The following is a 14,963-nucleotide window of genomic DNA, read 5'->3' on the forward strand; positions in this document are numbered from 1 at the left end:
ATTTTTTATTAAAAAGACCTGAAAGTGGGGCCCCTGGGTGGCTCAGAGGGTTAAAGCCACTCTCTGCTCAATGGGGAGCCTGTTTCCCGCCCCCCCCACCTGCCTCTCTGCCTACTTGCGATCTCTGTCTGTCAAACAAATAAATAAAATCTTTAAAAAATAATAAATAAAAAGACCCAAAAGTAAGCAAGGTAACCTTGAACTGAGGGCCCAACCGACAGGAGAAATGTGAAACAAGTGGGGGAAATGCTGACGTTGGCATAAAAAGTCAAAACACTGGATTTGCACCCAGTCACAAGCTCTCCAGATCTCTAATATAATACCATGTCCTCCCACAAATGTAATGGTGAGAGGACACTGAAGTACTGGGGCCAAGAGCAAACAGCTCAATGTCTTTTTTTTTTTTTTAATTAATTAATTTATTTGAGGAAGACAGGCAGGGGAGGGGCAGAGGGACAGAACCTTCAAGCAGACCCCACTGAGCATGGAGCCCAACACGGGGCTCAGTCCCAGGACCCTGAGATCATGACCTGAGCCAAAATCAAGAGTTAGATGCTTAAATGACTGAGTCATCCAGGCACCCCAACAGTTCGATGTCTTAAGTAACTCCAGCAGAGATTTTTTTTTTTAAAGATTTTATTTATTTATTTGACAGACAAAGATCACAAGTAGGCAGAGAGGCAGTCAGAGAGAGAGAGAGGAGGAAGCAGGCTCCCTGCTGAGCAGAGAGCCCGATACGGGGCTCGATCCCAAGACCCCGGGATCATGACCCGAGCCTAAGGCAGAGGCCTTAACCCACTGAGCCACCCAGGTGCCCCTCCAGCAGAGATTTTAAGAGAAGTTCCTCCACTGAAGAACTCAATTTAGAAGTCTGCTTTGGATTCCCACCCCCAGCCCACTCCACAGGAAGCAAAAGCATTAAGCAAACTGTTAGAAGAGTGCATTCCCCCAGGACTTTCTCATACAACAGGATGTTGGTCTGTGTCAGCCTCCAGTCACCCTCTTTAGAGAGTTCTGCTTTTTGTAAGACAGTACCCAAGTGTTTACAAGTCTCTCTATTAAAAGGCACGCATGTTAAGAAATAAATTTAAGTTTTTACTCTATGAGCTAATACATTGGGATATTACCCCATCTTCCTGGCTTGGTGTCTGGTTGGGGAAGGAGTACACAACCTCCGCTGATCCAGTGTAAGTCATTCTTGAGACAGTTTATAGGATGGAGCCAAAGGGGAAGAAATCTTCTTTCTTTGATGGTAGAAGGGCTGCTAAGATGAAATGAGAGACCAAAGCAACTAGAAGCCATGTTCCCCATGGCATGGAGAAAACTATCTGCAAAGAGAACCAGAAACACAGGTCAGAAATAGAGAGTATAAACCTGAAAAGTGTTCCTGATGCTGACTTCAGACATCTCCAGCCCCAGTTCCCTACACTTGGGTTTGGGTTACACCAGTCCATAAATTCTCCTTTTTGTGTGGGCAAGTTGGGATTTTGCCACTTGCAACCCAAAGTACCCCAGCTTGTACACAGAATACCTTACACGTCTACGGTGTTCAATACATAGATATCGATTATCTGATTGCTTCAGTATTCCTGATTTTTCTGTACCTTTTGCATTTTTTGTGTGTCCTACAACTTCATTCTCAGTGAGGCTTGATCAAAGGTAAGGCTGCAATTTTCCAGTAATAATTGGGAGCCCCAGTTCCCCGAAGTTGGCCAAGGCCATTTAATATGTCTGTGTTTCAGTTTCCTAATCTGGAAAATATGGCAAATAATAATAGCATCTAGTTATTTCACACCTACTTTAATCCAAGTACTGGCCTAATGCTTAATATGCATTATCCTAGTTCCCATGGCAACTTTGTGACATCTGCATAATGATCCTCATTTTATAGATGGGGAAGCTGAGATGCCATGAGCTTAAATGAACTGACCAAGGTCATACAGCTTGAGTGACAGAATTCTGACTCATATCCAGGTTTGCCTGAGCCTGTGCTCTTTCCAGTGTCCTGTGATGCCCTACTTATTCAAAAAGCTTTTGTGTGTATAGTAAGATAATGCAGGTACAATTGCTCTAAAAATAAAAAGAGATAAAAAATCATTCTCCCATTGACAATAAAAAATGTGGAAGTGGGCCCAAGTATTAAGGAGGAAGATTTAGGTTTAGAACATTCTGACTACCCCAATTATGGCATTAAAACAGTAACTGAAAAATAAATGATGGATCTCATATAAACAAAAAATTTTTATGAAAAGAGAAAGTACAGCCAAGATTCTGTTCCATTTCTGAAGCCTCAATAAAATTCCAAAAGACATAAGTAAGTAAGCATTGCTAAGCTAGAGACCTTTCTAATTTTCTTCATTGAACCATCGATATGGAGGCCCTGGCATTTCCTCTGTGGCCCTGTTAACGAAGTTCCTTGTAAAATATGAACATTTTCACATACAGACCTGGATGGCGCTATCAGTGGCATTTAAAATGAACAAACCTATAGTCATGCTGTCTATGTACCATTGAAGTACACGCAAACCCTATTTTTGTAGAAGTTTACCTGGAAAAAGGTTAAGACCAAGCCTATGTGTTAAATGATGTTTCATAGCAAAACATTTGTGTTCCTCAAGCTATAACTATTTTTTTAAATTTTTAAAATATTTTTATTTATTTATCTGACAGAGAGATACAGCGAGAGGGGAAACACAAGCAGGGGGAGTGGGAGAGGGAGAAGCAGGCTTCCCACTGAGGAGGGAGCCCAATGTGGGACCAACCCCAGGACCCTGGGATCAGGACCTGAGCCACCCAGGTGCCCCTTAAAGCTTCTATTTTGTTGTAATTTTCAGTTTAGAACATTTTCAAAAAGCAACTAATTAATAAAAATATCAAAATGTACTAATACTCATTTAATCTGAAGCCAACTATTGAAATGTATTACTGTAAACAAAATGAAAAACCCAAAGCAGTGTAGAAGCCCAACAAAGTAGCAAGATAACTATTTTAAATTTTAAATAATTAATATTAAATAAATAATAAATTTATTATTTAATAATATCAGACATTGATATAATTTTGAACAAATGTAGCACACCTCTTCAATAATGAAATTTAAATATTTTCTTTTTAAAACTCTAACATTCCAAGAACATCAGCTCATTAGGTAGATACTTTTAAAAAGTGGGTTTATACTTATAACTGCATGATCATTGACTATAACAACTGAGTTAAACACATGCCCCAAATGCCAGACCTGATGCTGCCTTCTGCAACATTGCTTTTAGAACTCAACATCTCTCCACTATTGTTTTCAGAGACATCTTTTTAAAATGGGAAATTGATTGATGAAATCTTAGCCATGAATAAATGCTAATGCATACAATAAATTTAAATGCTGTCATTTTATAGAAAGGCTTATTGGCTAACTGTGTTATTTCTCCTAGAAACTCAAAGTCTTGTGTTTAATTTACAGAATGAAATGCAGAAATCAGTTATTCAGCTCAGAGTATGACAAACCTGCTTCTCAAAGTTATACTTTGGGAGGCAACCAGACTGAATTATTCACTGACTTAAAACACAGAATGTCATAACCAAGAGTTTTTCCACTTCAAAATGTATCAAGCAATGTTCAAACTATGAGGAAGTATTTTTGTATTGTCTGGTCAGTGCTGTGTGCAAATTAATATCTGCATAACAATTCAGACTCACCCTTCCAGAAAGGATTTCATACATATAAAGGAGTGCTAGTATTTATGGGATGGACGTTTACCAGAATTGCTCTTAAAGGCTACATAATAAAAGTGCATTAACATTGTCCAAATTAATTAACCATAGATACTGAAATGGATTCAGCTAATGGATTCTGCCTCTCCAGAGAGTGCCTCTTTTAATCATAAAACAAAAGCGAAAAAACATGTTCTTCCTCCCTTTTTTCATAACATGTAGCCATCTGACCAAGAGCGGGAGTGGGGGTGGGACTGCTCGCACCGTCCCTGAGCCAGCAAGCGGGAGCGGTCATCTAGTGACCAGACACTCTGGCTTCTCTCTAAGCGCAAACAGACTGGCTCAGCATCTGTCACGTCCTGCTCCCCTTCGAAACAGGAAACCAGTCTAGAGTTTCACGCTTACCTTCTGCCTTGCATTACCAAACTGGCAGGCTTGCCAGATCCTTGAAAATGCCCGTTATATATGAAGGTCATGAAGATTTTGAGGGATTGGTAAACAGGATGGGATTTATGTTTGGGACAGGGCATCAGCGATCTGGTGTCTATTGGAGGGCTGTAAGAGAGAGAGATGAAAGAAGCACATAAGAGTGGAAAACACACAAAGTCATGTGGTCCATCTCATGCCAGTGGGCAGAATCACATCCCCAAGCACAGCTGAACCACTAAGGGGTCTTGTAACGAGACTACTAGTTACCCAAAGGCAAATAACGGGGAGCTTCAAAGGTCTAGGTTGTGAACTCACAAATGACAGTGGTTCAACTTGCTTTTCAATCAGACAAGACCCCATTTTCCCCAATGTTTCCCACACCATGTCCCGCTTTGGCCCTCTTACTGCGCATTAGCAGTTCCAGCAGAGGGCAGGCCGGGGAAAGGAGAAGAGACATAAGTCAGAGCAAATGATCTAGAGTCTTCTAAACATGTTAAGGTAAATTTTCTCAATTACTAAGAGCAACAACGGTCCTTTTGTGGTTGTTTTTATTTTTGCTGCTGTCTATCTGTCTATATAAGGTATGATCAGTTTCCAGATCTCCTCTCTCAAGGAATTTATGGTCTGGTTTGGGAAGGCAAGATGAAGACACATGACATAGTGAGAAAACCATGCTCTAAAGCCACCCCAAGCAAACTCAAGTAAAGTCATGATTTCAAGAGAAGGAAGATCTTTGTGTGCTGAAGCTGGTGATAATATACGCAGATTGAAGGTATAAACTGAAGTAAATAATTAGTGCAGAGAAGTGAGAATCAATGTCTGCGCAGATGCAATTGTTGAAAATTCCCTGAACAGGCTTGGGTGACAGCCCCATAGAGAGGACTTGCAGGCATCCTGTTTGGTTTGTGTGGGACAGGTCTCCTCGGAGCTCAGCACCAGGCTTTCTGTGGTGATCGGCCAAAGTGAGGGGATTGGTTGGCATGTAGGATGGGTTGGCATTCCTGGAGGAAAAATATTCGGTATCTTTCCATATCATTCATTAAGGTCTGTGTGACAGTGTCATGAGCAACTCGCTGTGGGGAGGTCTCCATCAGATAAACAGGGCTGCAAAATTCATAGCCAAAGAATGTGGACTGGAGAGGCACTCCCAGCTCCAGCTGCTACCTGAACACCCAGGACTGGCTGAGAACCAAGGAGACATGCTGAAACCAGGAGCCTCGGCGACGAATGGCAATGTTACAGCCTCTTAATCCTGAAATGAAAAGTAATTGCTCCTGGCTTAAAGAATAAAGGAAAAACAAGATCAGCCTTGGCTGAACGACATTTTTTTTCCCAAAAAACAACCATGCTGTAGACCAGGTTCTAAAACCTGCCTGGTATTTAAAAATGTGAAGAAATGGATGTTTTCTGTCAATATAATTTAAATCCATCTAGAAGTACTGATATATAAGAACACTTGAATGCAAATACATTTTGATTAACATGATTAAATCAAATGTGTTTACTTTCAGCTCTAAGGGATGACATCTAAAATTAACTTACCTAAATATAATTTTAGAAAGTCAGTCTTCAAAATAGCTGCTTCTTTCTTTCTTTCTTTTTTCTTTTTTGAAGGATTTTCTACTGAAAAGTCTCAGCAGAAGCTACCAGGGCTCCTTTTTGTACAGCTGAAGCTGCAAATGGAGAAATATGGAAGGAGGGGGAGGGGAAAGACATTTCAATACTTGTAATACATTCCCGCGATGCAATTGTCTTCTCTATAGAAAAAAGAATTCATAAAAATTCATAAAGGAACTGCTGCAAGTCTAAATTATTGTTAGAAGGATCTAAAGGTGACTTTAACTCACGACTGAGTAAGTAATATTCTTATTTTTTACTTGTTTACCTCTCAAGGGGCTACAAAATGACAAATGTCAGATTTTCTGTATATAGAATTTTCATTTCCTTGAGAGCATGAAGGCAACGAGAAAAAGTAAAAATACAGCAAGTGTGAGAACAAATGAATTTTGCCTTTCAAGTTTCAATTTCTAAATATATGTATTAATTTAAAACATTTGTGGCAGACTCACAATGATATAGAGAAAACTAATTAAAATATTTCTTGCTTCCTAGAGCCATATAAAATTGCCTACATAAAAAGCCATTTCACATGGTTTCACCTAATATCATAAGCCCTTGCAGGAGGATCATCAACCAATAATAACCAGTAAGGAAGAAAACCCAGTTTGTCTCCCTAAAATCATTCTATGCAAATACTAATATTAAAAAACGAATATGACACATGCTATCTTCCTGCTGGTGCTAACATTGAGGACATTCCTCACAGAAAAACCACGGCTGCTCAGTCATTATTCACAGCATGCATTTCTGCCTCATTAATTCAAAACAAAACAAAACAAAATAATCCTTATACCAGATGTTTTTTTTGGATACCACCGGTTTTTAAATTTCATTTAACCTGCGCCACAACACTGACAACTGTGTCCACTTTCACGTGAGCTCTAGCCAGTGGATAGCTGCAAGGCCAGCCACAGACCCAATAACTTGACACACCGTCCTCACAAACATGAGAGCATTTTTTAAAATGAAAGGTGTCACACAGCTCATGAGGTAAAACAGCCGTGAACAACACCGAGAATGCAAAGAATATCCACAGTCGATGAATTGTGCTCTCTGTGAGAATGTGATACACAGCCAGTGACCCTGAAAACCACAATATTTCCAGAGATGAAGGACTATGGTACTTAGGAACACTTTGGATAAAAAAATAATTTTTTTTTTTAAAAGGCAGTCCTTTTTATATCAGTACTCTGTCATTCTATGCCAGGAAAGGGTACCAAGTATGAAGATGGCCCCAATTTGCTTTTTATGCTCAGCGTGATTCAGATATGAGCAGGGTTTCTAGCCCCATCATAAGGAAACCTCCGACAAGCTTTCTATTCTTACAAAACATGAGAATGCCCAAAGAAAATATGAATTTAAAGTCCAATGCAAACATATATTTTAACGGGGATACATAGTCGTTGCGAATGTTGAGGGGATTAGGAAGTGTATGGAATGTTGTTCACAGCAGTTTCAACCCCGATATGTCACCAGTAGATTCAAGGCAGTTTCGGTTTTCTATGTAAAAAAGTTAAAATTACAAAAGTGTAATCTGTCATGTCAAATATTATTAAATCATCAATGACACGTTTTCTTTAAACCCCCTTACTCCAATACCAGATGACCTTGGGAGGAAGCAAAGGTCTTTCTTTGCCTAGAGATTTCAATTACAGACTCACTTTTTAGTATTAGCATTTTGCTTTCTGGAATTACTGACAATTCAAATATAATTTTAACATCCCCCTGGGTGAACTAAGCCCCCCAAGTGCCTGACAACTTGCTTTCTGAAAAGAAATCTATCTCTTCAAATTATACCTCATAAGATGTGAAGCTTAATGAGATTTTAAAATACAGACTTAATGCGGGTTTATCCTCCTCATGCCCTGGCTAGTATTCATCCTCCCCTTGAAACATCCTGCTCTCCGGATTTCCTAGTGTGAGTTTTGAAGAAATTCCAAGGAATAGCCACTAGGACAGCAAAGGTGACTTTCCTGAAGGATTGCATCACCCAACCCAGAAGGTAGGAGCTGAAATGGACTCCACATACTTCCCAGGTGATTCATGTGATACACACTAAATCTGAGATGCAATGGGGAGATAGCCCTTGTGAGGTATTTGGCAGTGATAAAAGGAAACGTTTATTGGATGCTTACCAAAAAGAGAAAAATATCAAGTATTAGAATTCTACTTGGCCCATGATCTAACCAATGTAAGAGATTAAAGGCACGTATTTAAGGTCCTAGAAATGGACCAGGCCTCAGATTTCCTGATTCCCAGAAAACTGCAATGTTTCCTGAGAACTTAGCTCTATAATTAAGAGTGACACTCATTCAATAACAAGCAAGGAAAAACAAATTTCTATTGATCCACATATCTACCATTTCCAGTACTCTTCATTTTTCATGTTGATCTGAGTTTCCATCTGGTATCACTTCCTTCACCCTGAAGACTTTTTTTTTTTAAGATTTTATTTATTTATTTTGACAGACAGAGATCACAAGTAAGCAGAGAGGCAGGCAGAGAGAGAGGGGGAAGCACGCTCCCTGCTGAGCAGAGAGCCTAACGTGGGACTCGATCCCAGGACCTTGAGATCATGACCTGAGCTGAAGTCAGAGGCTTTAACCCACTGAGCCACCCAGACACCCCTTAAAGTCTTTTTTTTTTTTTTTGAAATTTTTTTATTTTTTTATAAACATGCAATGTATTTTTATTACCCCTTAAAGTCTTAATGTCTTCAAGTACATGTCTACTATCGACAAATTCTCTCAGCTTTTGTTTATTTGGCAATGTTTTTCTTTTTCATTCTTTCTATCTTTCTTCCTCTCTCCCTTCTTTCGTCTTTGCCCTTGCTCTCATTATTCTTATTCCCTTCATCTTTGAAGGATCCTTTCACTGGGTTTCTAATTCCAGGTTAACAGGTTTTCTTTCTTTCCACACTTTAAAGATGTTATTGCATTGTCTTTTGGCTTGTGGAGAAGTCAATTGATAGCTTCCCTAAGGTCTTGTGCAGAATGAGTTTTTTTCCCTCTGGCTACTAGTAAGATGTTTCTCTTGGGTCCCTGGTTTTCAGATATTTGACTACGATGCTCCTAAAAGGGGTTTTTGTCCTTCTTATCTTGCTTATAGTTTGCTGAGCTTATAAAACTCATGGGTTAATATTTTTCATCAAATTTAGATTTTTTTCCAGCTATTTTTCCTGAAATACATATATATATGTATATGTATGTATATTTATATATATATACATGTATATTTTATATATTTATATATACATACATATACATATTATATATATATTTATCCTAGTCACGGTCTCCTCTTCTTCTGGGACTCCAGTTCTCAAATGTCAGGCCACCTCATACTACCCTCCAAGTCAATGAGACTTCAGTTTTTTCTAGCCTTTTTTCTCTGTGTGTGCTTCAGTTTGCATAGTTTCCATGAGCCTTTGTGTCACTAGTTCTTTTCTTCTGTAGAATGCAATTTACTGTTAAGCCCATCTAGTGATCTTTATTTTTCATTTCAGATATTTTATTTTTCAGTTGTAGACTTTCTAGTTGAGTTTCTTTCATTGTTTCCAGTTCTTGACTGAGAACTTTCCTTTTCTCATCTGAATCCTTATTTTCTTATAAATCTTCAAACACATTTGTAAGAACTGTGTTAAAGTTCTTGCTTGTTAATTCCAACATCTCTGTCATCTCTGGATATGTGTAATCCCTGAAGATAATACTGAAAGATAAATAAGACCCAAGTAACAGCAAAACCACTACTTCTGTCTGAGGTCACACATGCCCAACTGCGGGAATTCCGAATCCCTTTCCTGTCACCTGAGAGAGAGTGAGGAGTCAAATGCCCTCTTCACTGCCACTTGCTTGTCCCTGCACTTGTTCGCTGCCTCCTTCTAGATCCCTCATGGCTTAGTCCCAGGGGGAGGCAGATTTTCACATCAGGACCTCTCTGAGATGTTGTTCTCTGGGTAACACCATTGCTCCTACCACCCCCACTGCCATCTCGTCTTCAGTGCTGCAGCCGCTGCTCCTGGCCAGGCGGCTTTCCATCACTGCTCAGGCTGGCATGAAAGAGCCTGTCTTGCTGCTTCTCCTCTGCGTGTTCCAAATGATGGTCCTGCCTCTCCTGCTTCCTCCTGCCTCTCTCTGCCGAGCTCTGGGGAAGCCCCGGAGGAGCTGGCTCCTGCGTGCCCTTGTTCCCTGAGCTCTGGTCTGTTTCTCCTCCAGCCAGATTTTCTCCACATCTGCAGCTACTGGTCAGAGGACGGATTTCCCCCTGGTGGTGGCTCTTGTTGAACAAAGATTTGCTAAATTGCTAAGCATTTGCTAAGAACTTGTTATGTGTATAGAATTCTATTGCTTATCAAGAGAAAAGAACTAAACAAACACACAAATTAATAATTTAAAGCCAAATATTGTGTTTTGATGAGAGTCTTCTGTTTTAAAAAGTGGAAATCCACTGAACGCTATAGATGTTCTTTAGTCTGTCTGTAAGTTTCATCAATTGATTTGACAAATATATACTGAGAACATGAAATGTACCAGGTTCTAGTCCCAGTACCAAGAATATAAGATAGACAAGATACCTGATCTCATAGAGTTTAGAATAAACAAATAATACCAGTTACTAGTAAGTACAATATCAGATAGTGCTAAGTAATCTGGAGAAAATAAAGCAGGATAATGGGATAGAAACTAATGAGAGGAAAAATATTGTATAGGGAGTTGAAGGACGGTCTCTGAGAAAGTGACATCTGGGTTGAATGACATAAAGATCTAGGGAAAAAAGACAGCCAGGTAGGGGACAGCAAATTTATAGGAATGTAACGACCTATGTAGCGAATGACAGGATATGAGTTTAGACAGACTAAACAGCCCAGGTCAGGTACTGCTTTCAAAGCTATGGTTAGGAGTTTGGATTTTATTCCAAATAAAGTGGGAAAGACTAAGAAATTTCAACAGGGAATGACATTCTGTGATCACATTGTGAAAATATCAATTTGTGCTGTGTAGGGACTGATTGGAAGGTTACAGGAGTAGAAGACCCAAGAAACACTAGAAGTTATTGTAACCTAAGTAAAAAATGATAGTTCTATAATTCCATGAAATAAATTTGTACTCTATTAGATAGTGCTCTCAGCAGATAGCCCATCATGCAAGATATGGGATCTACTATGTGACAAAAGTAGATGACAAGGTCAATGGCCTCGAAGACCTTTCTATAATTTAATGGAGCTGACAGGTACAATTAAAGAGAACAAAGGATGATACCTTGTTGGGGCAATAAAAAATTGGCAGAGGTTAGCAGACTCTTGACAACAGTCTCTGGCTAGAGTAAAACCTCTGGGTCATCCTACCCTAAATCACCAGTGTCACAGAAGAACCAAAGAAACCACCATCCAAACCTCAAATCATACTTACACGACCAAGCAAATTATAAGCAAATATAACCATAACTGTCAACATTTACTGAGTGCTTAGAATGTTCCAGGCACAGTGCTAATGTCTACATGAATCATTTGATTCCACCAGAATAGGACTATAATAGTGATTAGAATCCCCATTTGCTGGATTTAAAAAACATGGCTGTTGGACACGGTAACTTGCCTAATGTTACAACAGAGCTACAAGAATTAGAGCCCTGCCTAAAATCCTAATCAGTCTGGCCCCAAATCAAGCTTATAAAAATGAGGCCACTGTTTCCCAAAGTTGCCTGATATTAGGAACTAGCTGTGGCTGTTGTTAGAGATACAAATACCTATACCCATCCCCCACTTCATGCCAGTCCACCAAATCAGAATCTCCAGGAAGGAGTCTGGGAAGCTGTCATTTTTAACAATGGCCTTCAAATGACTCTTATTATTTTATTCTTCTTATTATAATTATTCTAATTATATAGCCTACACTGGAATAGGCCATACCAACATAAAGAATAAATGGACTACATAAAATAAAGGAAGAATCAAAACCAGTGGCATGTATCAGAGACTCCTTGGGAGAAGTAAGTTTTCGGCGAGATTTTGAAAGGAATGCTAAATAAAGGAAAGAAAGCATTGCAAGGAAGAAGGGCGTAAGACAGACAAAAAGGAGAGAATTGGGTGTGTAGTGCACTGATAAGAACTGATGTCCCAAGAAGAGGGGGTGACTTGATTCAGCACACACCTTGTCACGCATTTCTGTTTTCGAGAATTCAAGCAGGCTTAGAGTATCTGTAGGTTACCAAAGCTGCCTAGATCATTGGCCTGATATTGGCCAATGTTGCCCTAGAAAGGCAATCCTTGAAACAAAACCCTATTATCATTCTGCTGGGTTAAATGGTCAGAAAGAATCCTGTTTTTCAGAATTACTTTTTAAAAACTAAGCATACTTACTTGACTTCCTACAATAGACAAATGATCCCAGGAGACAACCTTATTTGGAATATAATAATAATTCTTCTCTTATTGATTCACAGGTTGGTTTGTTTGTTTTTTAAAGACTTCATTTATTTGACAGAGAGAGAGCAGAAGCCGAGGGGAGAGGCAGAGGGAGAGGGACAAGCGGACTCTCCACTGAGCAGGAAGTCTGATAAGAGACTCGATTCCAGGAGCCTGGGTTCATAACCTGAGCTGAGGGCAGATGCTTGACTGACTGCGCCACCCAGGTGTACCGATTCAGAGACATTAAGTACAATTCCAGCTAGGTGCCATAGACAAGATGTCCTAAATTCTTCTACAGCATTACTTTTAACAGGCTGCAACTCAATCAATGGATGCTCATCAAATGCTGAAATACACTGGACTCCATGAGCAGCAATAGGGAGAACAATAAGTAAAATGTGGCTCTTAATCACAAGAGTTGAGAGCCCAGTGGGAGAAGACAGATGACCAAATATGTAATTCCATTACAAGGCCTACAAGGGAGGTTTGTACAAATGGTCAGGCACTCCACAAAAAGGAGCACTGGTGCTGACGGGGGTGGTGGGGGGGTGAGGGAAGGTGAAGGGCCTTGCTTGCTGGGTTTTGGAGGATTCACAGGATTTCGAAAGAAAATGATGGAGAAAGTTCTGGAATACTGGAAGAATGACACAGAGGTCAGTATGAAAAGGCAAGCATGAAGTCATGGAGGAGTTATACACTGCAACCCACAATTTTTTTTTTTTAAGTCTGCAGAGTATTTTCTTTTTTTTAATTACTTGTCAGTATTTAAAATGGGGAGCATTTGTATACAAATCTTTATTTTTGACTTATTGGAAATGCAAAGATATAGGGGCATGTGGGTGGCTCAGTTGGTTAAGGGTCTGCCTTTGGCTCAGGTCATAATCTCAGGGTCCTGGGATTGAGTTCCACACTGGGCTCCCTGCCCAGTGGGGAGTCTGCCTCTCTCTGCTTCTCTGCTACTCTTTCCATTCATTCTTTCTCTCTCTCTAAAAAAAAAAAAAAAAAAAAAAAAAAAAAAGAAGAAGAAGAAGAAGAAGAGAAAAGAAAGAAATGCAAAGATTTAGCAACACTGGGCCCACATTCAATTGATCTTGAGGGATAATTACACCCTTTGGAGGGAGATCCTTCTCCCCAGCCCACCCCAGACCCATTCCCTCTATTCTTTTATTTCCAGCCCTGCCCATGGGCATTTGTGGTTGTGACCCCTGGCAGAGAACAGGCTATGAGGTGGCAGGAGAAAGCCTTGAATGAGAATGTGGTGTGACAAGTTTGGAGCCTTGCTTGCAAAGTGTTTTCAGACTTTACCATGTGGGTGAGGGAGAGGGTGAAGCAGGGCAGGAAAATGGTAAGCGCTGATTTTTAGGAGGTGGTTTAGAGGTTTTTGGCAGATGGTTTAGAGGGCCTTTAGACTGAATATGGAAACTACTTAGGAAACCACCACAATCCTTCAGGAAAGAGATGATAAAGACTTACAGTAGGAGAGTGGTGATAGGGATGGAGGCAAGGGGCAGAGGCATAAAAGGATCAGAGATGTAAAAAGTTCCCAAATTGGTTTTGCTGTTTTTTTCGGGGGCAGGGGGGAGAGAGAGAGAGCTCGAGCTCACACAAATTGGGGGTGGGGTGCGGAGGGGCAGAGGGAGAGGGAGAGAGAGAATCCTAAGCAGGTTCCAAGCTCATTATGAAGTCTGACAGCCAGCTTGATCTCACCACATTGAGATCATGACCTGAGCTGAAACCAAGAGTCAGATGTTTAACTGACTAAGCCACCAAGGCCCTCCTCAAGTTGTTTAAATAAAAATGTTTAAACATCTACAAAAGTTGAAAGATTAGTACAATAAATACCAACCTCTACCCAGATTCAACCTCAACTTAACAACAGTTATCATTTTGACATAGTTGCATTATTTTTATACACACACACACACACATGCAGGTGTGTGTATTTTGAAAGAAAGCTGTGGATATTATGACACTTCACACCTAAATATTCACACTCAAATATACATTTCCTAAAAATAAGAGTAAGAATTTTCTTATATACCACCACAATGTCATTATCACATCTAAGAAAACATTAGTTTCTTAATACAACATACTATGTCCTTTAGCATATAGCTCATATGGAAATTTTCTCCAATTGTCTCCAAAATGTTTAGCTGTTTTTATCAAGCCAAGGGTTAATCAAGGTTCATATATTGTATTTGGTTGTTGTGTCTCCTTAGTTTCTTTTATTTATTTATTATTTTTTAAACAACTTTTTTTTTTTAAATATGACAGAGATCACAACTAGGCAGAGAGGCAGGCAGAAAGAGGAAGGGAAGCAGACTCCCTGCTGAGCTGAGAGCCCAATGTGGGGCTTGATCCCAGGAGCCCGGGATCATGACCTGAGCCGAAGGCAGAGGGTTTAACCCACTGAGCCACCCAGGCGCCCCACCTTGGTCTCTTTTAATCTAGAATAGTTCTTCCTACTCTTTTTCCCCGATGATAATGACTTCTGGAAGAATACAAAAAAGTTGTCTGATAGAATATCTCACATTAGGGATTCCTCTGCAGGTTTCCTTATAATTTGGTTGTTCTGTGATTCCCTGTAATTCCTATATATTTGAAGTTAGGTCTAAAGGTTTAAATAGATTCAATTTAACACTTTTGGCAAGAAGAGTTCATAAAAGATTTTGTAAATTTCACCTGCATCATGTCAGAAGGAACATAATTCAAGGTTATCCCATATAATTGCTATAGTCAATCTAGTGACTACCAGATTTCTCCTCTGCCACCAGTAAGTTGCCGCGTGATGACACTT

General features: G+C 39.8%; 1 long non-coding RNA gene across 1 annotated transcript in view; it reads right to left on the bottom strand.

The window, feature by feature from the left end:
- Positions 1–967: 967 nt before the first annotated feature.
- The window catches only part of LOC116875076, an 83,222-nt gene continuing 69,226 nt past the window's right edge, over positions 968–14,963 (bottom strand). Inside the window, exons 3-6 of the long non-coding RNA XR_004384126.1 lie at positions 5,680–5,810; positions 5,302–5,389; positions 4,114–4,263; positions 968–1,328 (exon numbers count right to left, since the gene is read on the bottom strand). This is a non-coding gene — a long non-coding RNA (uncharacterized LOC116875076). The remainder of the gene's footprint in view (positions 1,329–4,113; positions 4,264–5,301; positions 5,390–5,679; positions 5,811–14,963) is intronic.

Source organism: Lontra canadensis, unplaced genomic scaffold (genome assembly GCF_010015895.1).
Source record: "Lontra canadensis isolate GAN:19392208 unplaced genomic scaffold, GSC_riverotter_1.0 scaffold40, whole genome shotgun sequence".
Lineage (NCBI taxonomy): Eukaryota > Metazoa > Chordata > Mammalia > Carnivora > Mustelidae > Lontra > Lontra canadensis.